The sequence below is a fragment of the Lepeophtheirus salmonis genome, chromosome 7, assembly GCF_016086655.4.
Source record: "Lepeophtheirus salmonis chromosome 7, UVic_Lsal_1.4, whole genome shotgun sequence".
NCBI lineage: Eukaryota > Metazoa > Arthropoda > Copepoda > Siphonostomatoida > Caligidae > Lepeophtheirus > Lepeophtheirus salmonis.
The window spans coordinates 16021220-16046509 of NC_052137.2; the positions used below are offsets into that span (position 1 = coordinate 16021220).

At 30.0% G+C, this 25290-nt stretch overlaps 1 protein-coding gene and 1 pseudogene across 1 annotated transcript in view; both read right to left on the reverse strand.

Annotated features, from left to right (window-relative positions):
• LOC121121663 (protein turtle) overlaps positions 1-25290 on the reverse strand; it is a 403438-nt gene that overhangs the window by 225712 nt on the left and 152436 nt on the right. The gene's annotated exons all lie outside the window — the stretch shown is intronic.
• On the reverse strand, positions 3874-5214 carry LOC121122138 (large ribosomal subunit protein uL5-like; annotated as a pseudogene).

Sequence of the window (25290 nt, forward strand, 5' to 3'; positions counted from 1 at the left end):
TGCATGCAAAAATTTTGTTCACGATGTGAGCCTCAGCTCAAATATTTACCTCAAAATGAGGCTCAAGTCCCTCGCATACATTGATTATGTAATCAGTCTCGAACTTGGTCCACTCCTTCTTGATGGAAGCCCCTAAATATTGGACACTCCTGTTAGGATTAGCACACAGCCTCTCCTCCAGACATGCCTAGATAGAGTATTGCAAGGGGTTTGCGTCTGGGAGGAGGGGGGGGTGCCACAATTGTCCCTCAGGAAGGCCTGGGTCTTAGCGTTGCGATTACATGGAGCTCCTTTTGATTGAAAACAAAGCTGTCTCAAGACTTTTCTCTATCTCAAAGTAATACTTTATTATCCAGAAGTTCGATTTATGCTTTTGCATTGAGCCACTCTTTCTTCTCCACAAAAATGTGAGGACAGAGTCTATAATGCCTAAGACCATAATTCAGACAGGATTTCTTGTGTTGAAGCCATGTCGTAAAAAGCTATGACATTGTGTTGATGTTCGGTTGTGATGTAGTGGCAGTAACAATGAAAACATTTTTATCTTATAAGAGTTAAATTTTACCCGAATTTTTTTTTGGCCTTGATAAATTTGGAATCTTCCTTGCTCTTTTCAACCGTCTCAGCTTGCTCTGTTAGATAATATGTGGTCCTCCTCTGGGATTTTGCACCAATTTCCTTCTGGATTTAAAACTATAAAAAGTGTACCACAAGATAAGATCCTGCCTTTATCTTGGCCTTCATTTTGAGATGGAAAGCGAAAGTATGACGTATGGGTAAACTTGTACAATCTACCCGAAGACATGGCACTTCATAATAAAAAAGATAATATTTGAAAAGTTATGAAAGTTTTGTTGCTTGAAAAAATATTTGTATATTTATTCAGCTTTTAAAGTTTATTGATAGTATCTGAATATTTATTAATTATTTGATTCAATTGGAAAGAAAATTTGACGGAGTAACAGTACAGTTAGCCTTGTTGTTAGAAAAAATATCAAATACTAGTCTTTCAAGATGAAAACCAGGCACAGATATATGTCTCCCCCCCCCACCAGCCCTGACCTTAATCTTTTACTTTGTATGGGGCTACCTTGAGGCATACACAAATAGATGTCCTGAGATAACTATGGCAAGTCTAGTGACTGCCATCGAGGATCATTTCTCATCCATATCCAGGGACATCGTCCTTGAGCCCTACTCCCGCTTGAGAGGCCGTATCGAAGCTGTGATTGAGAATGAGGGCAATTAAATTCAGTAAGGCTAAACATATGACCAAAATGAGCTTGTTTTTTATTTGAAATAGAAATAGTACAAAATGTAGATTTTTGTTTTTGTTAACACTAGAGAGGGTGCGGATTTCATCTTAGATCATTTTATACTATTGAAACACAATTTTCATTGATGGAAAAAATACCATCGGACTTTACTTATATATTACCTTTCTTTACTATGCAAACTGAATTCATATCCAAGAAAGGAACTATGATTTTCGCTATTTTCATAGGTGCATGGTTAAGCAATAATAAAATAATACCATTTATTTCCTTTTAAATAAAATTGGGATCTTGGCAAAATGGAAAAATAAGTAATGGATTTATCATATATATGAAGATATGTACCTTCATCGATATACCCATTTCAAAAATTATACATATGTATTTTTAGATTCATTATATTTACCTATTGGAGCAGAAAATAGTAACAACAAAAATCCCTAAATTAACCTGTATAATGCATAGGAATAACCCATTCAACTTTGTTTCAATTCCACGATCTTTTTCATAAATCAACTCATAACATGTAAAAGTCGAGTGAAGTAAGATAAATCCCCGGATTAATTAATTATCTAAAAGCTTTTTGTAAATACATAGATGAAAGATTACTAAATTATTCCTTCTATAGATACAACTCATCTATAAATATAAAATGTGCTCTTGTTTTCTAATATCCTTGTGAGCAATGCACAAATTTAAATAAATATATAGATAAGTACATATATAGATTAATATACTTTCGAATCATTAAAAGACAGCTTTAATGTACTTGGATAAGTAGTTATACGTATATAAAAATCAAACCATTCGTCACACAATTTGTGTGTAATACATTCCTTAACAATTGCTATGAATTATAAACATAAAAAAAAAAAAAAAAAAATACAAAACAGATTGTGAATTCTTTTCCAAATATCTCAAAATTTGAAAAAAAACCTCCCTTATAGCAAAATGATGTATTGATGTTAAAAATGAATAGACGATACTTCAAAATTATTAATATATTCCCTTTGTTATTTCTCCAATATATCGTATAATATTACCAAAGTATGTCTTAAAAAAGTAAAAACTGACATGTACGCTATTTTTGAACTTGCTGTTATGAATTGTTATGAAAATTGTGCTTATTGTGGGGATATTAAAAAAAATGAAACTGAAGATCGACATCGGAAACCTTGACAGTTTGAAGAATATTTTAGAAAAGAACAGCTTAGCTGTTTCAGTAGATAAGCTGCAAACACCGATAAGGGAAATAAATAAACAAAAATACTTATCTGTATCTACCAATGAACCTAGGCAGGATTTAATCTAATGTCGATCATCAAGGTTTTACACTTACTCCGTGGTCAATTGAAATAAGAACATTTACTAATTCAATTCAAAAATGAAGGTTGAATGATTGAAATTAGTTACAAAACAAAATAAACCTGAGCTATCCACCTTACGTACAATTAGAGAAATTTACTCTCAATGTGATCGAATAAGCAATTTGGAATCTCCAGGACCACTGTCTATGCCTTTAACATGTCTAAAACGTTGGAGAGGAATAAGGGCTCTGACAAAAAGGCAAAACTGTACCCGGAGGATTGAAAGAAAACAGCCCTAGCCAATCCCCTTAAATCCACGAGGGCCCATACAAGTGATCTCAGGGTTTCACACCAGACTGTCGAGAAAGCTATCAAAAAGTTGTTGAAAAGAACCTTGTGAGGGTGGGGAGGCCACTTTTGGCACCATCAATGAAATAATCCAGTCTCCTCCGTAGCAAAACTCTTTTAAATGAGTCTTTTGAGTTCTTTTTAACTCTTTTTTGACATTTTTGGCCCCTCTACACATTTAGTTAACCACCTTGACTAGACCTTTTGGATGCATGTCTAAAGAATGGCTGCAGTGCCTGTTATTTAAAGATTGAGGCTCTTAAATTCACTGTAAGCAAGCACTGGGACATCATGACAGATGATTATATCTACTACGGGTGCCAGGCCTTCCCCCAACCTGGAAGCCATCATACTTCTTAGGGCGGCTACATTGATGATTAAGAGAGCTCAGACCCACATCTAATAATAGCATTAATTTTGTTTATATTCTATTTTTAATTAATAAATTATATCATGTTGAAGTTTAAAATTCAAAGTGCTCAGATTTTAATAGACAACTCGGTATAACTCCCGAGTAAACCCTCATTGTTACTCTCCGTCCTTTATGAGCTCACACACTAGTGACTACTTTATATTCAGAAGTTTTTTGCTTCAAAAATTGAAGAATAGTGATAACAACATTCGAAATGCAAAAAACATTGTCATCTGTAAAAAAATGTTAAACGCGCTAATATTAAATTTTATTCAATTCTAATTTTAAACATACTACAATGATAAAAACCTATATTATCATTTATTAAATATTTTTGACGTTTATTTGTGTCTCTAAATTATGAAAAAACACAAAATATATCATCCAATTTACTATGTAATATGTAGATATTTCTCTTGTAATACTCATTGCAGTAAAAAAAGTGTGGTAAACTTTTTGTTCACAAAATAGGGATACTCAGGTAAGCATGCAAAATTGGATAATTGGATTATGTTTTCATTCTTTTCTGGGGATATATTATTATATCAAGTTTATTCTCATATATTTTCAACTATATTTTATACAATGTTCATAAATATAAAGTCTTGTAAGTTTTTTGTTAATTCTTTCAGCTGTATTTGTTTTTAAAGCTGTTCATTATACATTTTTCTGAAACGAAAGCTTATAAATTATTTGGTTTATGATGATATACATAGTAAATGGTTTGGATATATGTACGATTATACAAATACGAGCTCAAGGGAGTGAGTCTCAGAGGTCCACCAAAACACATTTACTTTTTTTATTCATAGTAGTAGTTCATTTGTTAAGAACAACTTTTTCATACTTGGTTGGAAACAGTTTCATAACATGGTCCTTGACCAACTCGCGAGATTTGTCAATACATCTGGTCTTGGCACGAGAGTGACGCACATTCAAATTGGCTATTCCAAACACAGTAAAATTACATACCATGAATAGAGTAATCGTACACGTTACCAAAGTTAATGTGTTCCTGAAAACCAAAGCCGAAGTTTCCGTTCTTGTAGAAGTTATCTCGGGCTAACTTGTATTCTCTGAACTTAATTCACTTTTCCAAGATCTTTTTGGCCTTTGCTCCACGCACAATGAAGTGAATAACAATTCTTTTGTTACGTGGGATACTGAAGGATCTGACAGTATATCAAGCCTAGGAGAATACGTGTATTTGTCCAGCAATTGACTCCAACCCTTGGTAGTGTATGTGAGCCTATTACTAGACTCATCAACGCAGATATTCAAGCAAAGCTTTGCAGATCATAACATCATGGATTTGATTTTTTTCTTTGGAACTCATCTTTCTACTTATAGTAACACGGCTATGTTCTCTCAAGGCAAAAAATATGCACTATTAAAGACAAGATTACCTTACTTATTTGTGAATTAACTATTGATGATGATTAATAATGAATCACTATGTTGGGAACATTGATTTGTTTTGTTTTGCATTTGATACATAAAGATAAAAATAACACAATATTTAACGGAACATAAAAAATTTAATTTGTGGGACCTATAATTTTTTTTAAATAAGAACGAAATTTTAAATATTCAGTTATATTAGGTTTATAACAATATGTCAAGTTCATTATCACGATTAAAATTTATAATCATAGCTGTTAATAATAGAAAAAAATGTTAACAAAAAACCCACATAATATATATGTATAAATAAAGTTTCAACTGAATTGGGGACTCTCCAAAATTCCAGGTTTGACTGTATTGCTTGACTACAATCATACTTTTCTTTTCAACTGCCTTGAATTTTTTCTGTTGTTCAAAGTATTGAAATTACATATTTTTGCATTATTTTCGATTTATATATGTATAATTTAATTTTTTGAAAGCAAAATTTTCAATCTCTCCCAACAAATATGAAGTCATATAATATGAGGCTAGTCAACTCAAAAGCAACTTTTTTTTCATAATAGAGTATAGCTATAGTACATTTATATTTATCTAGAAATTATTGTCAATGTCTATCTACAATTATTCTTACTAATCCTTAGTATGATTCTTAATTTACGCTTATACTTACCAAAATTGATCGTCACTATAAAAGAATAAGAAATTAATAGATTTGAATTAAAATACCATATCGGGGCCAATATATCACAAATAAAAATTACAAGTTTTAGTTAATAGCCTTGAGTATCTATTTTCATCCTACAAATTTGCATACAAAGCTTATAATGGACTAAAGTATACTTATGAAATGATGAGCAGTAGAATTTCTAAATAAATAAAAAAGTTGAAATTTTTACCTTTTCTTGATTTTTGTTTAAGATTGTTTTAATGTGATATACCATTGGAATGAATAATTTAATTCAAGCTATGAAAATATGTTTTTGAAAGGAAAATTTAAAAAGTATATTTATATCCCATTATTCATTCTATAGAAAAACAAAATAATTAATAACATGAATTAATGTTGCTTTATATAATCACTTTTCACGGACTTTTAATGCTTTAAATTACGCTTAAGAACACACAAGATGTCCACCACTTTCTGAACACATAAAAAATAATTCTTTTCAAAATGAAGCATAAAAAAAATTGAAAAGCTTGAAGAAAAATAACCAGATGTGAATAAACTCATTTACTCACATCCCCTCCCCCCTCATTTACTCTCTATAATAACACTTTTAATCAACAAAAACATTTATAAGTGATAATTAAAATCTGTTGCAGAGTATTTTGTTTGGATTTTTGAAAAGAAATATAAAAACTTTTTTTTTACACATATATTATATACTTAATATTTTCATTTAAAAGAAAAAAGAAAACTTACCGATAGAGTTGAACAAAAAATTTGTCTATAACATTAAAATTTAAATAGATTAGTATCGAGGGATCTTTCAATATACATAAATTTATTTTTTATATAAAAAAGAAGCAGGTCTCTCATTTTGCTTTATTATATTTGTTGTGCGTCAATATAAAAACAATATTGTATAAAAATCCAAATACTTTTTTTTACTTTATCTATAAATCCACCCTTATATTTTTATAAACATATTGGAGTCTGTTATAGACTTACTTTTGAAAGTTCTGGGATGGTTTGAGATATCTTAGAATTTTAATTATTGTCTAAAACTTTTATCTGATATGAGATACTTATATTCAACCTGATATGCTCTTTTATGGTACTCAATGGGTTAATAAGAATAATTGGTTGATAGAAATGGACAAAGATTTGTCAAAAATACAATATTTTTTGTGTTGATTTGTCCCATTTAGTCAAGCCTTTAATTTCTGAAGAACAAATAATATTTGTTTTATTTGTAGTAGGACAAAACATTTGTTGAGGAATCTAATTCGTCTATTTATAGTTTAATATATATATTTTTTCGTATCATGAAATAATTTTATTCATGCTTAACTCTGAGGAAAGCATGGATCGTTATCTTAATATTTTTATTTTCTTGAGATCAAAAAAGAAAATAAGTCATAATGAGCGTTTTCCTTTACTTTTTTTTATAATATTAGAGCCTACTTTTTCATCCTATTAAAGAAGTCTAATTATTATTAATTGGACCTTTTAATGATGCCATAAATTATAGAAAACTATTATTTAAGTATAACCATATATGCATATATATATTTATAAAACCGGGAAATCTCGTTGATTATCATAAACTAAATACGGTTTTTTGTATACTGCAGAGATTGAAGCATGTAGATGAAACTTTTATTTGTTTCAAACCTCACTTAGCCTTTTCATCATAATTAACGAGATTAATCCTTTATATATTGGGTGTAAACAAAGTAGTCAAGTACTAACCCCTTCTATTAAGAACAACATTCTATTTCTTAACAAAAGATACAATAATTTTGTATTGTATTTTGATGAAAAAAATAACTTTAAATGCACTTTTTTAGCAAGGTTCATATTGAAAGAAAAATAGTAACATAGGGGAACAAGTAGAGGGAAAATTTTGTGCAAATGAATAGAGGCCTATAATCAAATTTATCTTAAATGCTGATCTCAGTTTTTTTCTTTATGGTCTGAATTTTGAAATATCTGGGATCCTAGTAATTCGGGACTAATATCGTTCTGAGACATGTTTACCCTTAAAACAAGCACCAAATTGAATGTAGGATTAATAAAACTTTTGAAAAAGGGCTTTTCTAAAATTCTGTATCTTGTGCTGAACTAGTCATATTTCAATTTTTGTCTGAAAAATGATGAAAAAGGGTACTTTTGTTTAACCCCTTATAAATTATTCATCATCCATAGTAATAAGGCATATCCTAGCTTATATTTAAGAATTATATCAAATGTTGGTTTAAAAAAAATACCTACTTAAAAGATATAAATCTTTAAGGATTTTTGTTCCATTTTCTAATTTTTAAGAGATTCATTTTATAGGGTGTATTAGAAAATAAACAAAATTATCCTAAGATTGTGTACGATTTCAATGTCAATTTCATCACATCATACTCTGTAATAAGTAGATCCTAATACTCCGCTTCCTACAAATTAAAGTAGAAAAATTATTAATTATAATTGAATTATATTTTACCTCAGATAAATTTTCATTTTATTATCCCTCGTAGAATATGGAATCTGAATATATTTTTATACAAAATTATTTTTTGCCAATGCTCTTTGAAAATACATTTATATTCTCTCACAATTCAAAAAAATAAAAAATAACTTAACAATAAGAAAAAGAGGACATGACTTGTATCAATCCATGTAAAAATTGAAAGTAAAGAGGATTGGTTAGCAAAACGTGAATTTTTTAATAGATGTTAGTTTTTTTATTAATAGAGGAAGGTTTAGTTATTATTTTTTGAAATCATGGTTCAGCCTTCTTTTGTGCATTATAAAACTATAATTTCTTCATTATGTGAGCAAGAAGGCAAACCCGAGTACATTTCAGATATCCATTTTTTTTAAAAGATGAATTTTGACTATGTCAAGTGCAATTTGCAGCACATCAAAAGGGCTAATAAAATAATATTCTGGTAGAATTTGACAATAATTCCTCTAAGATGAAAATGTTATCAGCATTATTTTGATAAAATACATTCTTGTTTGCTTTTGTGTTGAGTAGCCAAATAAAACTTCCAAATTTGAAAGACGACACATTTGATGGTAAAGATCACTTTGAAAAATATAATCCTTCCTCCTTGGTAATGTGTGTGAATTTAAAAAAAAGTGAGAATATTTAATAAGAGAACTAATATATCGTATGTTATTAATATATTAATTTTTTTAGATGTATACTCACAAGGATTTAGATAATTTTCGCATCCCCATTCATTACTGAAGTATGTCGTAACTCTTTCGATATATTTAAAAAAAAATTAGTTATGTATATATATATATCTTTATCTTCATTTATATCCAGAAATGTGAGGATTGTTGAAGTCATTGGGAGCGTAAGAGGTATATGTTGGTAACTTGTGATGTAAATCATGTGTATTTTAATCTGGCTTGTATCTGGGTTTTTTTAATGGATAATCTAAAGAATGAGTTTTCATTTTCTTTGCTGTTGTCATAATTACTTTACTCCTGAGTATGGACATCCTTTCCAAATAAATTCTATTATATTCAAAACCTGATCGAACATTCACGTATAACCATAAAAGACGAATAGTAACCTTGATAATTTGTGCGTAGTTTGTTGAATTCAGAGTAAATTGAAAATTGACATCAAAGTAACTCTTACCAATGTCTTTGCTTATTCTTGGGTGAGCTTATTATAATTGATTTGAGGAAATGATATGAAAGTTAAGCTTCTCCCCTCCAAAACATTCAGGGTTACCATATCGATTTTAGGACTTTGAGGGACGATATATTTGCTGACAGAAATCACTTTATTCAGGGTTGATATTATCAAATGGTTCAAATTTTATTTTTTTAATTTCTCAAGTGTACAATTTAAACGAGGAGTTTTGTAAGGGCATTTTTTTAACTTGTCTAAAAATTAGTGCTCGGCAAAACTTTTGTTCAATATATAAGACCTCAGTTCTAATAATTGCCTCAATACAAGGCCTAAATTCCTTGCATATCTTGACTATGTAGTGAAACTCGAACTTGGTCCACTCCTTTTTGATAGAAGCCTCTAGAAACTGGATACTCCTGTTGAGGGGTGGGGGGGTAGTACATACTCTCTACTCCAGACGCGCCTATATATAGTAGTTCAAGGAGTGGAGGACAGCTACACTTTAAGGTTCCAAAAGTATCTATTGAAAATAATAAAATGTGTACCACTATTTAACTTTAACTGTAAACTTTAGCTTGTGATAAAAAAAGAGAAATATATAACCAAAAGATTGTGAGTTTTACAGGAAATCAATATATATTCAAAAAAAGTAAATAAATCAACTACTTTATGTGCTAAATAGTATATTTATGTACAGAAAAGGTATGATAATAAAACATATAAAATTGTTTTGTTAGCAATGGTTTATAAACTCCAGAAAAAATATATTTGATTGCAAATAAAATCCTATTGAATTTACATCCCTCTATATTGCAAACTGTTATCATTGTAGGAAATTGAGGATATTTTCGAATAATAATGTCATAGAAGGTATCCATTATAATATTCGATCATTTAAATATTTAATGTTAAAAAAATTTTATATCTGATATTATAAAAAATATATGTATCAAATTAAAGCATTATATCAAGTTATGTCAGTTAAATAATCAAATTAAAATCTAGTTTGGTATTTTATTCAATATATATGATAAAATATACCCCTTGAATGATTTTTAAAGGTTCTTGCCAGGTTATTTTATGTTAATTACTTAGTATGAACTTAAAATTGTTCAACTTATAATTCAATTACTATCTTATTTCTGGAAATGCATTGAAAGTAAATGTTTCTCAATACTGGATGTAACAACGAAATACGACGCCTTTGATTTGTCTGCTTTAAATTAATCTAAAATGGTAATTTCTAAGACTTATTACAAAAAAAAAAATAGCAGCAAATATAATCATTGAGAATATATCTATTTCGATCGATGTAGTCTATGTTGACCTTCAAAACGCACTTGGTTCGGGTTCTATCCCTGCACAGACCCTCAAAATAGAGCCCGATTTAAATTATTGCATTAAAAGACGATGGAGTGAATGAGGGACTTTTAAGTTGTGTCAGAATCTCTGTTGGTCTTTAATTCTAGTTTGCTACAGACAAAATAATCTATTAGATTCAGTTTGGGGGAGTTATGATGCCATATATCCTGGATCACCCAGTCGTAACTGTGCCCCTAGAGACAATTTGGAGTTGTTTTGGAGATGTAGCAGGGGGATGAGTCCAGTTGCCAGACCCATGGACTATCTACCAGTCATCCTTGAGATTTCATCATTGCTACATTCTATATCTTTGTTTATCAAAATCTTTGCAACAGCGCTTGGAGCAAAATATGGAGAGTAATGTGGGTGCAGAAACAAGTAGAAGTTATATTCATGTAGTTTCCTAAGGATTGATGAACTTTTTTTTTGGTTAAAATAATTTATTTATATTCTACAATACTATTTCGTGTAAACAATGAATACACATAAAGATAAAATTAGATCATATAAATAAAAAGGAACAGGACAATTACGGTTAGAAAAAATATAAATGAACATTATAGTTCACATTTAATGCCCATGAAGTAAGATAACCTGATATAATATTCAAAAAAAGTCTAAACATAAGCTAAAGTTAATAAAAAACGAGGATATCTTCTTATCAATTAAAATATTGTACGGACCTTGAAGAAACAAATTTGATGATATGATGACAGAGGGATTTTGATAGAAAATGTGAATATTGAGCCGCTGCACTTATCATTATACCTCTTAATTCTTCCACATGTAGTGGAGAGTCAATATCAATGATTTCATAAAGCAAACTCCACAGCTTTGTTGCCAAGGAAGAGTATTTTCATTTTTCTTATAAGCTCCAAATAATAAATTTGTCTTTATTAAGTTAGAAATATTATCGTCTGTCACAAAGACGTTAAATTGGATACAATATTTGAATACTCTCAAAACTCGACAATCAGCAAAAGCGCGCTGGGTAGAGGTGAATATAAAACCGCAGTCTTTGGATGGATAATAAAATTTGATATTGTTAGTGGAAATTTGAAATTGTCCTGTAAATTTGGTACCGCCTGAAATTCCAAAAATTGATCGGGAAATTATTTTTTCTCTGGAAGAAGGAAGATCGAATAGTACCATATGTATTTTTGAACGAGGTTCAACAGTTGCTGTCCATTTAGATGGTGATCATTTCGATTCGGTAGAGAAGTGACTTCTTTTTCCAATCTTTCGAAACTGTTATGTTGATTTTTTTCTATGTTTTCTGTTGTTACCGCATCATTTGGACGCCCACTAAGTTCTTCATCATTGAAGTCTCTACGACCGCATTTGAAGTTTCTATATGAAAATCTGAAGCACTGGACTTTGTTGTTTCACCGTGTATATATTAAACTAAAATTTCAATTATTTATCTCCCAAGTGGCAAGTGGTCGATTTATTTTTCATTCCCTTAAATAGAAAATGTGTTAATGTTGCAAGAAAATATCACTCTTATAGCAAAACGTTCCAAGTTATACCCATTAGGAACCCTTTCTTAAATACATTCTTATCGTTTTTGTTACGAAGATAGTGACGTCTTTTTTTCTTCTATTTTAGATAATGGTAATGTAAACCATATTACATATATTTATTTACCATGAGCAGAACATGAAATATATTTTAATAAAACGTATTTATCCCTTTCATTTATGAATTGACATAAATAATAAATCTTATTAATGAATAAAATAGCTACAATAAGGAGGAAAAAACCATAATTGAAAGGAAAGTTCAACTTTTTTTTTTCATCAAATCTTTTCTAAGAAACGTATACATTAATCAGAATTGTAGCAGTTAATTATGGTCGTATATAAGAAATGGTTAAGACTAATCAATTTAGTTGTATCTAGGTACAAATATGAGTATGAATCTCATGATAATGATTCATTTAAAAATGAAATAAGAATCAGTTATAAATACATAGAATATATATACTCGTTTGATTTTTCGGATAGGTGGCTCGTTGAAATAAAACCAACTCTGAACGATTTTTCGCAAAATTAAGTGTCGATTACATTTATATTCTTCAACAACGAATTATTGTCGATTTCTATTTACAAATTGTATTTTTTTAAACTTAAAGAACATAAAGTACTGCGTGAGGTCGTTGTTGAATCTTAACTTTGAGCGCATGCCAAGATAGGACGTTGTTCACTGTTTTGGCGCCTAGCCAAAAGTGTTAGGTGTCAGTTAAAAAGAAGGCATTGATCCACAATGTATTTATTCCATAATCGTGGGAAAGGCAGAATATCCTTGTGCAATCCATACCAAAAGAGACATTGTTGAGTAAATGTAAACTACTTACACATGAACAAATCCCTTGTTTGGAGAGTCAGGTAGGAACTGGAAGAGTCTAGAGCTGATTATGACTCTACTTTATGACAATATACAAAGAAAACTTTTGTTGGATCTAATGTATGGATTTCAAGTTTACTCTACCTCAATCCCATAGACTTCATTGTCTGGGGCGCAGTTGTGTGATACAACAACAAATCGTCCAGCGAATCAAAATTTGTGATTATCACCAAGATGCCGGAATAGTTCCGGAAACTACCAAAGGAAACTGTCATCAATACTTTCTTCCACTTCCGAGGTGGGGTCGAGGCTTTTTTTACGCAAAAGTAGATTATATAAAATAATGATATTTTTTTAAATTCAGTTTTTATGTAGCATTGATTTCTAATAAAAATCGGACGATTCTCTCTAAAGAAAGTACAATTTAAAAAAAAATTCTCTTGGTTGTCAAAAAGAGAACACAAAAATAAGGCTTTAAAATGACTATTGAAATAATTTGTCCATGCTTATATTTCACTTTTGTATCAGAACTAAGGTACCTTATTTGTAAAATCATTACATTCGAAATGAAGTCCTTTATTTTTTTAATTACGAGTAATAATTTCATCTTTAACATCCTCTTTAAAACCATCTCTTTGATTTTTTTTGATAGTATGTACACCGACATGACCCAATTCGTCCTCACTTCTTAGATGCTTTTTTGAAGCGACACTACTCGACTTATCATAATCCCTGATATCGAAATAAAGTAAAGTGAGAATATCTTTTGATGGAATTTATCTACTCAAGCTGGTCTAAAGTCATCAGATTTCCTAAAAAAGTATCTGTATACTAAGGTTAACATCATAGATGGAATTTCTAATTGGGCAACTGTAAATTACTTGGGTTTGCTGCTTTTCGGAACATGTTTATAAACAAACACTCTGGTTATTCTGATAGAGATGATTTTCTTCCTGGGTCTATTCAATTATTTTTCACTCTTTGGAGACGCTCCAAATGGTATATAATGCAGATACAGATGATTGTGAGCATAAGAGAATGAGATAAATAGATTTTATTTGAAAGATTAATATCCAAGCCAAATAAGCATCATAAAGCAAATGAAGATTAAAAGTATAGCAAAAATCCTTAGGTGTGTTAGCTAATCCCACAAATTGAAATAGACAGGATTTAAGTGACAATAATATGTCCATGTAATATTGGGATGTATACATAAATGAAGTACAAAAATATATATTTGGATTTTCTCATTTTGATGATTTTTGTTAATTTTTGTTGAAAATTGTTTTTTTATGTTGATGTCCTATATATTTTAACTTGCTAAAAAAATGGTGAACATAAGACATTAAAGACAGAAGATCGTAAAAACAATTGAGTTTACATATATACATACACTAATCGGTTCTATCATATGGTTGATAGTGAAGGTCAAGTGCTTTTAGAGATTTTATAGGCATAGAACACCATACATATATGATACCTCATTCTTTTAGTGTAAGATGATTTAAACTAATTTGTAAATAAGATTTGGATATAACGAGTGTCTGCAAATATGGGGTTCACTTTTTAAAATTTATGTTGCTCGTAACTGATTAAAGCAATTGGAAAAATTATTTATCATGAAATTGCATAATTTTTAAGCTAACGACTCCAAAAAGTTTGTTCAAATTTGTCTTAGCTTTGTCATTAATCGTATGGCAGATTTTGGCTGGAGACAAGCCAATGGATATATCTATCAGGTTTGAGGTCTTTTGCATGATCGTCTACTGGACCATGGACATCTACAACAGTAATTCCAAAGGCGCTGGTAGAGCAGGGCGCCCAAATTGTTCGATCTTAAGGGTTGGTACAAAATGTCAATACCAAAATGGAGGAGAGTCCAGGAACTATGTTTTGGCAACTGGGGAGGGTATCTAAAACAAAGAATGCACATACAACAGAGTGCAAAGCTACATGAAGAGCAATTTAGGGTTCAAGATAATTCAGATCAAAGGATTTCTGGCCCCTGTTAAGCCTGAACCTTAACCTCCTGGACTATTTTGTGTGGACACATGTGGAGCAGAAGGTACGTGCGGTCCAACAGCCAAATTTAGATACTTAAAAAAAAAAGAACCTCCACTAGAACAACATGTCTGCAGACAGACTGAAATCTATTTTCAAGTTCTTCCGTCACCGTGCTGAGGCCTGCATCAGTGATAATTGACACATATCTTACTTTTTTTTGTTTAATTACTGTGTTTGTTTGTCTTCTTATTACTGTGATATATATTAATAAAGTTGTTCTAAAAAAGTGTATAAGATAGTTGTGGAAACCCAGTAAGGAAATACGTAAATATCCAAAAGTCATTCCAAATAAATATAACTCAACCACAATAAAATTGTTTATAGCCTTGTTGTACGTAATATCTACAATCATTTTTCTCTTTTAAATTCTTCGACATCCAGTGTCATACATAGTTTATCATGTACCTTATATACTTTGCATATATACAGTATACATATTTTTATATATAACAAAAGGATCATTTTATCATCATTGAAGTTATATTATGTCTATCAAACATATCAACCTGATCTAATGCTTTCATATTAAATAAATTTATGTTCTATACAACATTTCTTATTATACCTATGTGGAATTGACATGAGTGAAAAAAAAATATATAAGATTGCCCGTCAAAGCCTGGCACAAGGATTTTTCTTAAAATTAAATGTGGATTACATTTGTATTCTCTGGAGGATTATTATTAATTTAAATATACGTTAGAGGCGCCACAAAATGGACTTGACCTACCAAAATTCATTCACGCCATAAAATAAAGCTAAACTAATAGATTTAATTTGAAAGTGGCTATATGTTGCTCTTAAATCAAGTTAAGTTTATAAGCTATAGCTACAAATCTTTTGTATCTTAACTTATACCACAACTTTGAATACAACGCCTATGATTATTTTAAATATGTTAGGCATAGCAGGTTGAAGTGCCTAAAAACTAGCTTAAGAAAGTTATGTCCCATTCCTTTCACGAATTATGATCAACCGATACAAAGACGATAAAACAATCACGCATCTTCTAGTACAAGACCACAGAGTTCACAGGTCACTCCAGTTACGCCTTAATATAAATAAAAATATAAATGCAATGTCTGTATGAAAGAATCACAGAGTGTTGACCATATTGAAAATGGATATTTTTCACTGATGTATGAATAATATTAAGTTATGTTCCTGTTGCAAAATTTATTAAAAGTACAAAATTGAAAAAAAAGAAAAGAATTGATAACAATTTCAATGCCTTACCCGGAATCAGGATCTGCTGATACCCCAATGTGTGGTAGTGTTCTTTAACTTAGTTTTTTTATATTATGATCACATTTGTATCTACGGTAAACACACATAAGTATTATCTTTAAGCTTTAAGGCTCGCAAGTTTTTTTGTTTTTTTTGACAATCAGATGAAGTACAAGGCTCAAGGAGGCCAAAGTGCAAATGATAGTAATGACATCTAAGCTCCTCTCCTCAAATATTCTTCAAGCTATCATGGTTTTCATGTAAATTTTCTGGTTTTTGTTTTTGTTTTGTTTTGTACATACCAAAAGATCATATTAACTCTTATGATTATCCTATTAACCACCTTATGTGGAAACCTTAAATTATATTGACGTCATCCTGAATGTATCTAGTACTTCTTAAATACTGTATTCAATGGAATTATGATAAATTATTTATATGACTGAATAGAAGGAAATAGAATAAAGCTATGAAAAGAATGAATACATGCCAAAAAAATATAAACTCAAAGTAAATGTTACATTTTACTCAAATATGGACTTACGAAAAGTCTTGATAATTGTGAGTTACAATCATTAATTTATAGGCAGACATGGTTTTACCTAAGAACAATCTTAAATTTTCAGTTTCTTTTCTTTTTTTTAGGAAAAAACTTCTATAAAAAGAACTATTAAAAAAATCAAAATTTTCATAGAAAAATCCTTCATTATTTTCCCCAACGACTTTTTTTAAGGAAAATGAATTTATTACATATTTTCAAACAACAAATTACTCCGTAACAGTCCTATGTTTTTTAAATTTCATTTGTATAGACGAAAAATCGCTCCTTCAGTGGCTTGGAGGAAGATACCTCTTTTCATTTATTTTTATGCATTTCTGAAAGTAAACACAGTGTGGGACTCTTGGAGGCTTTGTTTTAAAAAATACATCTGTATGACAGATTGATAAATGATGCCATTTCTTTCCATAAAAAGTTCAACAGAGTTAAAATAATCAGTTCAGCAGACCTACTTGTCCTCTATTCCCCACGTTCAAATAAGTCTATGACTTTTACATCCCTCGATAAATTTAGTGGGACTTCATCTTTTGGCGAGAACCGGGGAAAAATATTTTTTTTGTTGTTGACCGATAGACTCAATGATCAACATGATGCAGAGTCATCGTTTCTGCTTAGGGTATGAGGTTTTGGCTAGTTGTATAAATTATCTACAATTACTCAATTTATTAATTTAAAATATAATTTTTTTCAAAGAAACGATTTTTCGTTGGTTGCTCTTAAGCATTTTTTTGTTATGTTCAAAAGTATGTCATTTAAGAAGAGTTGAAATGAATTATTATTGATAAAAAAAGAAAAAATAATTATTGCAAATAATTTATCTGAATACTTTCAGGAACATACTGAAAAATAATATTCACAAATGTAGATTCAAAGGAATAAGATCAATTTGCATAATTACAGTTAACTAAAGAAGGGTTAATTAAGTAAGTTATCGACCCCTAATAACTCTGAGAAATATGGATAATACCTCTAGTGTATTAATATAAATACATTAAAATATATAAAAAAAACTTATTTTATCACAATATATTAGAATTATCATTATTCTGAACATCACAAAAAAAAAAATAATAGCTTTCTAGTTCAACAACAAATTTAGAAACCCCTATAATAATCCAATTAAAAAAATATGTTATATATAATTATATATTTATCTCTATTATATATAGATATGTGAAACTATTAATGGGAATAATATTTCATTAAAAATGAGTTAGAATTAATTGTAATTATTATTTTAAAATATATATTTTTTTAATTATTCAATTTCTTGTTCTGCCAAGTCTTGTAAAGGCACTGCAGCAAACTCTTTGTAAAAAGGTCAATTTTATTATTTATGTTCAATGGTTGCTTATCAAAATAATACTTTAATATTGCATTAGAGTTACAAAAGAATAGTGCTTTGTGATTTTCGTATATACGTTAAAACAAGTTTTCCTATATCAATTTATTTGTCTTCAAAGATGTAAGGACAAAATTTTTGTAGGTAATTCGTTTATTGTGATTTATAACATATTTATATAATTTTCTTTTATTTTTTAAATAGAGAGAATTTGTGATGACAAAAGTTACTAAAAAAAACGTAAGAAAATTGCTACAAGTTTTATTAAATGTGTACATATATATTATTTCACATCTTAAGAAAGTTGTTATTATTATTTTTTTTTAGGGGGTGGTGGAAGATAAAACCTATTACAGGAATAATTTATGTTCAAAGATTGTTAAAATAATGGAAGTTTACATAAAACTATGATCCTAAGCTTATAACACGGTGGATACATCGAAGACTTACATTTTTTTGGGCCGAAGCTGTCTATAAATTGTTTTAGTAACATCAAAGTTGTTTACAATTGATCTTGTATTTTGATTAATTCAAGTATAATAAAGTAAAGTAAACAAAATATGAATAATATAGAAAATATATATATATTTTTTTTATATTTGCTTCATAGACAACCTTAAGTGAAGTTGTTCTAAATTATTTCTCTTAAATGTATAATCAAATTGTATACAGGGTGGGTCACAAGTCAAGAAGAAAAAAAAGTTAAGCGATGCTGTGACTTTATTTCCAAACTGATTTTATTAAAATTTTCACAAGAATCCACATTTTAATATAAACTTGACATTTAATCAATAAAATCACAATTAGCTGAGACTAAAGCAATCAAAGATAGTGGGGCATGGAAGACAACTGACGAAAGTGTGTATGATAAAAAATCACCTTCGTTACACCTTTTCTCCACTGGAGTCGTAGATATCTGTACAGCTAACAAATATTTACTTTTGCCAAAGTAATAATTAGTGATTCATCAGGAATAGTCGATAATGAATACTGCTCGACTATTCCTTAAAATGTATCTACAAATTTGACACTCCGTGAAATACTCATTTTTCCGAAAAAGAAGACAAAAATTAAATAGTCAAGTGCTTATAACTTCATAAGTATGCAGTGAAAGAATTTGGTTCGCAAAACAATTAAATACTTTCAGACCTCATTCGAATATGAAGGGTGCGACAACATTGTCTCGTGTCTAACAGCGCCAAGGACCATAAATAACTTTGAGTGCTTGGCCTTCACGAACCTGAGGACATAATAAGGACTTTTTGTCATCCATCAATTGTTCCTCGAGTTATTTTTCATGGTTTGAGAGAAATTTTTATCAACTGAGAAGAACCAGACTAGATCTTTCACGCGAGGCTTCTGTTTAAGCTAGATCAAAGTATTGAATCGGGTGGCCCTTTTTTCCCTGTTTGACAGTTTAGAAGCTGGCCCTTTCGGCGTGCATTACTATGGTACTGTAAGTCTTCATTGATGACATGATGAAAAGTTACATGGGACGCCCAATGCCTAATTTTGAAGGTGAGACGGATATACTATGTGATCTACATAGAAGACGACTGAAAACTGGAAGAGCAGAATCTAGTCATCGTTGAGAGGAATAAAATACGGGGAAAAATTCACAGTCCAGTTACATATTTCTGCTCATTGTATTTTTTTTTCAAGGCCTTTAAGGACTATGGTAAGATATTCAATGACACAGTCCATACTTTTGTAGATTGCCCAACTTTAACCATACTAAAGCAATTTGTAAAATGAAATGTAAAAATTTCATGGGTGGAGATAAAAAGTTTCAGAAAGCGATTGTGCTGTTTGGACTTTCACGAAGGAAAAAAGGACCTTTACCCCAAACCAAAGCAATTGGCTTTGCTCTGCTAAACTCAAAAGCTCTTATTGCGAGCAGGCTGACGTCATATGCACCGAATGATGATGAAGAAGTGAGGGGTATAATTTTGGCTGCATCTGCACAATATGTGGCCTTATCCCTGAAAATTCCAAAAATAGAAACGAATACATGGTCGACAGCATCAGAAGTGATCAAGTTTATTCAATTTATGAAATCAAACAAAGCAAGAGTTTTTAACAGAATAATCAAGAATTTTAAGAAAAGCTTGTCCTAACATCATATTTTATCGTTTTAATTTTATGTATTGCACATAATTTAGATAAACTAGTTTGTTTTAGTTAATCTTTTCAGCTTGTATATTTATTGTTGATATGGTTCAACTCCGGGGCACTAAATTAAAACTACAATATTTTATGTATCTCTACGTAATTGCCCTAGACTTTATTATTATTATATTTATATAATCTTTTTTGTTTATTTATATATTAATATGAAGAAACCGAATTTAAAAAAAAAAACATTTTAAGTTGTAAAATAGTCGTCTTAAAACGCCTTTTTAATTAACATATCAACAACAACTTAGATTATGGTTTCATTTGTATATATAAAATGTAATTATTCATTATGTATTTATGATTATCATAGCTCAAGAATTTGAGCTTTAGAATGTGCCACAGAGTACTATTTAACGATTAATTTTTATCTTTGCGTTATAATATACCTATAAATTATCCATGGAAAATCTAATCATTTTATTATCTTTATCAGAAGTACTAAACAATCTTCATTTAAAATGTTTCAAAATAAGGGAAAACACTTGGAAAAAACTGTTTGTTTCAACTCAATGTACGTGAGTTGGATTCACTTTCACTGGTTAAAATCAGAAATTTTAAGATTGACCTCTTTTTGTAACTACAACCAAAAGATGATTTTTTAATTTGCAACGATGTCATCATTGCTATTTTATTCCTATAGAAATAACAATAGTTATAAAGTAATCAGTAGAACCTGAAGACAAAGAGTAACTCTGAGGGGTTTTGATGAGATATACGTATAAATCCTTGTTGGGCTCGGAGTAGAAATGAGTAGTGACATGTCTGTAGTTCTTGAAATTTGTTGTAATTCCATATCATTGATAGTTAAAGAGTATGGTTTGTGTTAATTACTTTCATCTCAGAGCTCAGATAATTAAACATCATGATAAGTAAAAAGTATAAGGCAAAATATCCTGGGGTAAATTTACTTTATGGCGTAATTACCTAGAGAACATAATATTATTTAATTTAATTTGTTTTTTGAAGTATTTTTTTAGATTAAAGGTTTGGGTTGAAGCGTTCACCTATAAATAATGATCAATGTTTTAATATTTCTGCAAAGAATGTATTTATGAAGGAGGTAAATTGAATGCAATTTATGGGAGCTTATTGATGTAAACCATTTCATTATTAATAGAGTAATGTAATGGGAGGGGGATGGAGTGCAAAGTGCTGTTGAGAGGGGATGTGTGCCTTATTTATAGTTTCCCCCCTCTATTTCGTACGTTCAACAACAATGCTTTTCATGGTTATAAATTATTTTGATGGTTATTATGAAGAAGTGTTTTAATATTATAAGTAAAATAATTTATATGTACGTATAGACTGCAATAGAGAACAATAACAGATGACTACATTAAACCCTTAGTTTGAACACTTTCATAAAGTGTAGTGACGATTAGTACTGCACTGATATATTGAGTAAAACACCCAATACATAAGTAGTTACCTACATTTATGGCCTCAAGGAAAATATGTGTGGTAAGCTCCATCTGTTGTATCAAATTGATAGCATGGTATTTACAAGTATCAACATTATAATAACGTTTGTTTATTCACACGATATTTCAGTATTTTAACGTGATTTGAAATATTATTTCCAGTAAAAAAATGGAATTGACTTGTTAACACTTTCTTGCTATCCTTTTTCATAACTATTGATGTAGATTATCATACCAAAAATTCATCGATGAACTCAATTCCTTATATTCAATCAAGACCAGAGTTTGTTATATGACAAAATTCGTGAAGGTCGTCGAAAATCAATTATTGTGTCAGAATATATTGATGCTGTGTATCAGATAATAAAAAACAGTCTTTATGTGACTTACTGGGAGATCAAGGAATCTTTGAGGATCAGTATGAACAGTATTAAAACGTTCAAGTTGGGTCCCACGTAACCTTAAAAATAATCAAAAGAAGGCTCACCTGTATTGGTGGTAGAAAATGCTGAAAAAAGTTGTAAAAGGTGCAACATATGCGGTTTATAGTATTTACACAGGTGACAAAACAGCAAACGACTTTATGGTTCTTTCAAAATGAGCCAAATCAAACAAAAGTTGTTCTTGGGAGAAACACAACAAAGGAAATGGTTGCCTATTTTTTCAGTTTGGCAGGTTTTGTAGCTTCTGTGGCATTAGAATAACGTAGAACAGTAATTTTTGAATGGTACACAACCATTTTTCTGTCGGAAATCTTCCAAGAAATCCGACAGATCCAGAAGAAGAGGCAAATTATTTTTCATTTTCATACTTCGCTTCAAAAAAAGAGTTTTTTGGTTAGTCACAAATTCGAAATGATGGGTCATCCGTTGTACAGCCCTGATTTAGCCCCCAGTAGCTTATGTACTCCCTTAAAATGGTACGGCACTAAGTTTGTCTCCCTGGTAGAGTTGAAAGCTAAAATGACGTAGTTACTAAGCCCGTATTATTCAATTCTACCTAGAAGTGACTAAAATAGAAAGAAAGCTAGGACTTTTGGATGGAAAAAAAGATGGGACTGATAAAAAAAAAAGACTGAAAGAGGAGGAACAAAAGCCTGACTAGGAAATCAGTTCTAAGACCGATCCAACACTACTTCTTAGTCATTACATTAGATAAAAAAAGTAAAAGATCAGATTTATTCATCACTTAGGCTTGTCAAGTTTGTCTTCTGTAAAACACCTCCCTTTAAAAAAATTTTGCTAACATAAATAAATCCAGATCAAATTGATGAATCCATACTTTATAAAACAAATATTTTTCAATCAAATAAATTTGATTTCACGAGTCAGCCTTTTCGATCAAGTAAAGTGTTAACCCAGAAGGACTAAAACAAAATGAAGGGACATCACGTTCTTTAGCTATTACAACTACAAATAGATCAGTCAGATTCCAAGTTAAAGGTTTTGATATGGAAAAGCTACAGATATTACATAAAGCTTTAATATACAAAATATACATAACACATGTTTTTTTCCAAGTCTTTGGCATCTTTATCCAATGGGACTCCACAAAGGCTTTTGGGTTGAGGATGTTTTTTTGTGGCGGACTCTACTGGATTTGGACTCAATATGCCATTATATTTAATAGACCCAGGATATAGAACAGGGGACTGACGAAGCCAAAAGACTATGGGGCCAGAAATTTATGTCATTTCTTAGTTATTGTTATAGGTATTCAATGCCTCTCTGAACTTCTTGTATATGTCTAAAGTTTTAAAAATATAAAAAGTAATGAACTATGTTCATTATGATTTCAAAGAAATAATTATAGAATAACAATGATTATGTAACGATAAAAAAGAACGTGGGGGATAAGTAATTGCTATCATTTGCCTCTCTAAATGAAAATGGATCTGTATTTATGTATAGGTATCTCTGGTGTTTTTACTTACTTTAAGTTAATTACATTAAGCTCATATTATTAATGTATTGAATGTAAATACCTTGCTTTTCTTTTTTGTACGAGGGAATTTCTTTAATTTAATCCAAAAATCTGCTAATTATGCATTTGTGTATTTATTTTATCAAATCTTATGCCTAATAATGAAACATTTTTTTAGATATCGTATAAAGTTATAAAACGTTTAAGTGAGTCCAATTTTCGAAGTTTTTTATATCTCATCATATCATTACTATTGTTAGTTTGATCTTTTCTTCTGATTGATCCAACTAGATAGAAGAAAAAGAATACACAAAATTATTTGTATGTATATACCCACAAATAAGAATGGTACAGCATTTAAAAAAGTTTACTTAAGGATTGGCTCAATTCTGATTTCTTTTACCTTTCTTTCCTGTAAAAATAAACTTTTGTACTTGAATGTATATCCTAAATTTTTATTTGTAGAGTATATACAATACATGTAATTTTGGGTTATCTACTCCAGTAGTTCTATTCCAATCTTCACAATTATTTACCACCTCATTTATTTACTCAACCGGTTAGAAGTGGAACTAATAGGAATATAACTTTTCATTGAGAGTGAATGTATATATTTAAGGTAGTAGAAAGCTTTGCTTGTGTCTCATTAACTAATTTTGAAAAGTGTGTATGTGTTTTTTGTTAGTAGGAGTAGTTTTAACAGCTAACATTCTCCAGGTCCAAATCTCATTTGGGAAATCCAAGCTATTGCTTGGATTGCCCAAATCAAATTCGTCCATCACCTTCAAATATCGTTTTCTCGACTTATGTTTGAGAGCATAAGTTTTTTTCGTATTGTAAATAATTGTTTATGTTTTAATATATCGAAATATGAAGTAATTTCATTCACTCAAACTTCCTTAATTATATAATTAAAAAGTATTCAGATTTCATTGGACCAACTGGAAAAAATAGGATAGGAGCTCATTGAAACACAAGAGATTTGATCATCCTTTCATTTGATAATTTCATGGAAATTTCCCATAAAATTACCATTCATTCATAAAAACTTAGTTTTCTTATCTTTTAATATTAATTTTTTTTTTGGACGAGTAAGATGGGTATCCAAATTTAAATAAACGCAGTGTTAGTGATAATGATACAATGAAGAAAATCAGAATCTAGACTATGCGTTTACGATTTACTTTAAACATGACTGAAAAGTTCCGGATTTTACACATAGATGGTCTATTTTTTTACTAACAAAATTTTCAGTTGAACCTTTAAAAGAAAGATTTCAAAGTTTTATGGCAATCTTTAATTTAGTTTGTGAGTTATTGTAAGGCGCGTTTTGGGTAAACACATAGTTGTCCCTGGGGAATGTTCTCTCCAACCATGGCAGGATATGGTACCCGAGGATCTTATAGAAGACATCTGCGTTGACTTTCTCACTGGCTCGATTCCTGAATATAAAAAAGTTTCTTCCGTGAAATGAGAAACCCTAGTAGACAATAATAAAAAGATAGATCCCCTGTTTCAAATAAATTTCGTATTTTTAGTCTAATATGTCGTTGAGTATCAATCTATGACTTTAATCATCAATTTGTTTCTTTTCTTTTTATTCAATTTGAAATCCCTTCAGGGACGTAACTATCTACGTATTTAAGTAATCCATGCGCTTATAAATGCATTTAGATTGTACGAAATATCCCTGTATATTTATATATAGAGTGATCTTATTAAAGATATCAAGACATTTTTTCAGTCTAAAAAAAAAAAAAAAAGATATATTCATTGTACACATTGTTGATTGTAAAAAGTGATATCAGTG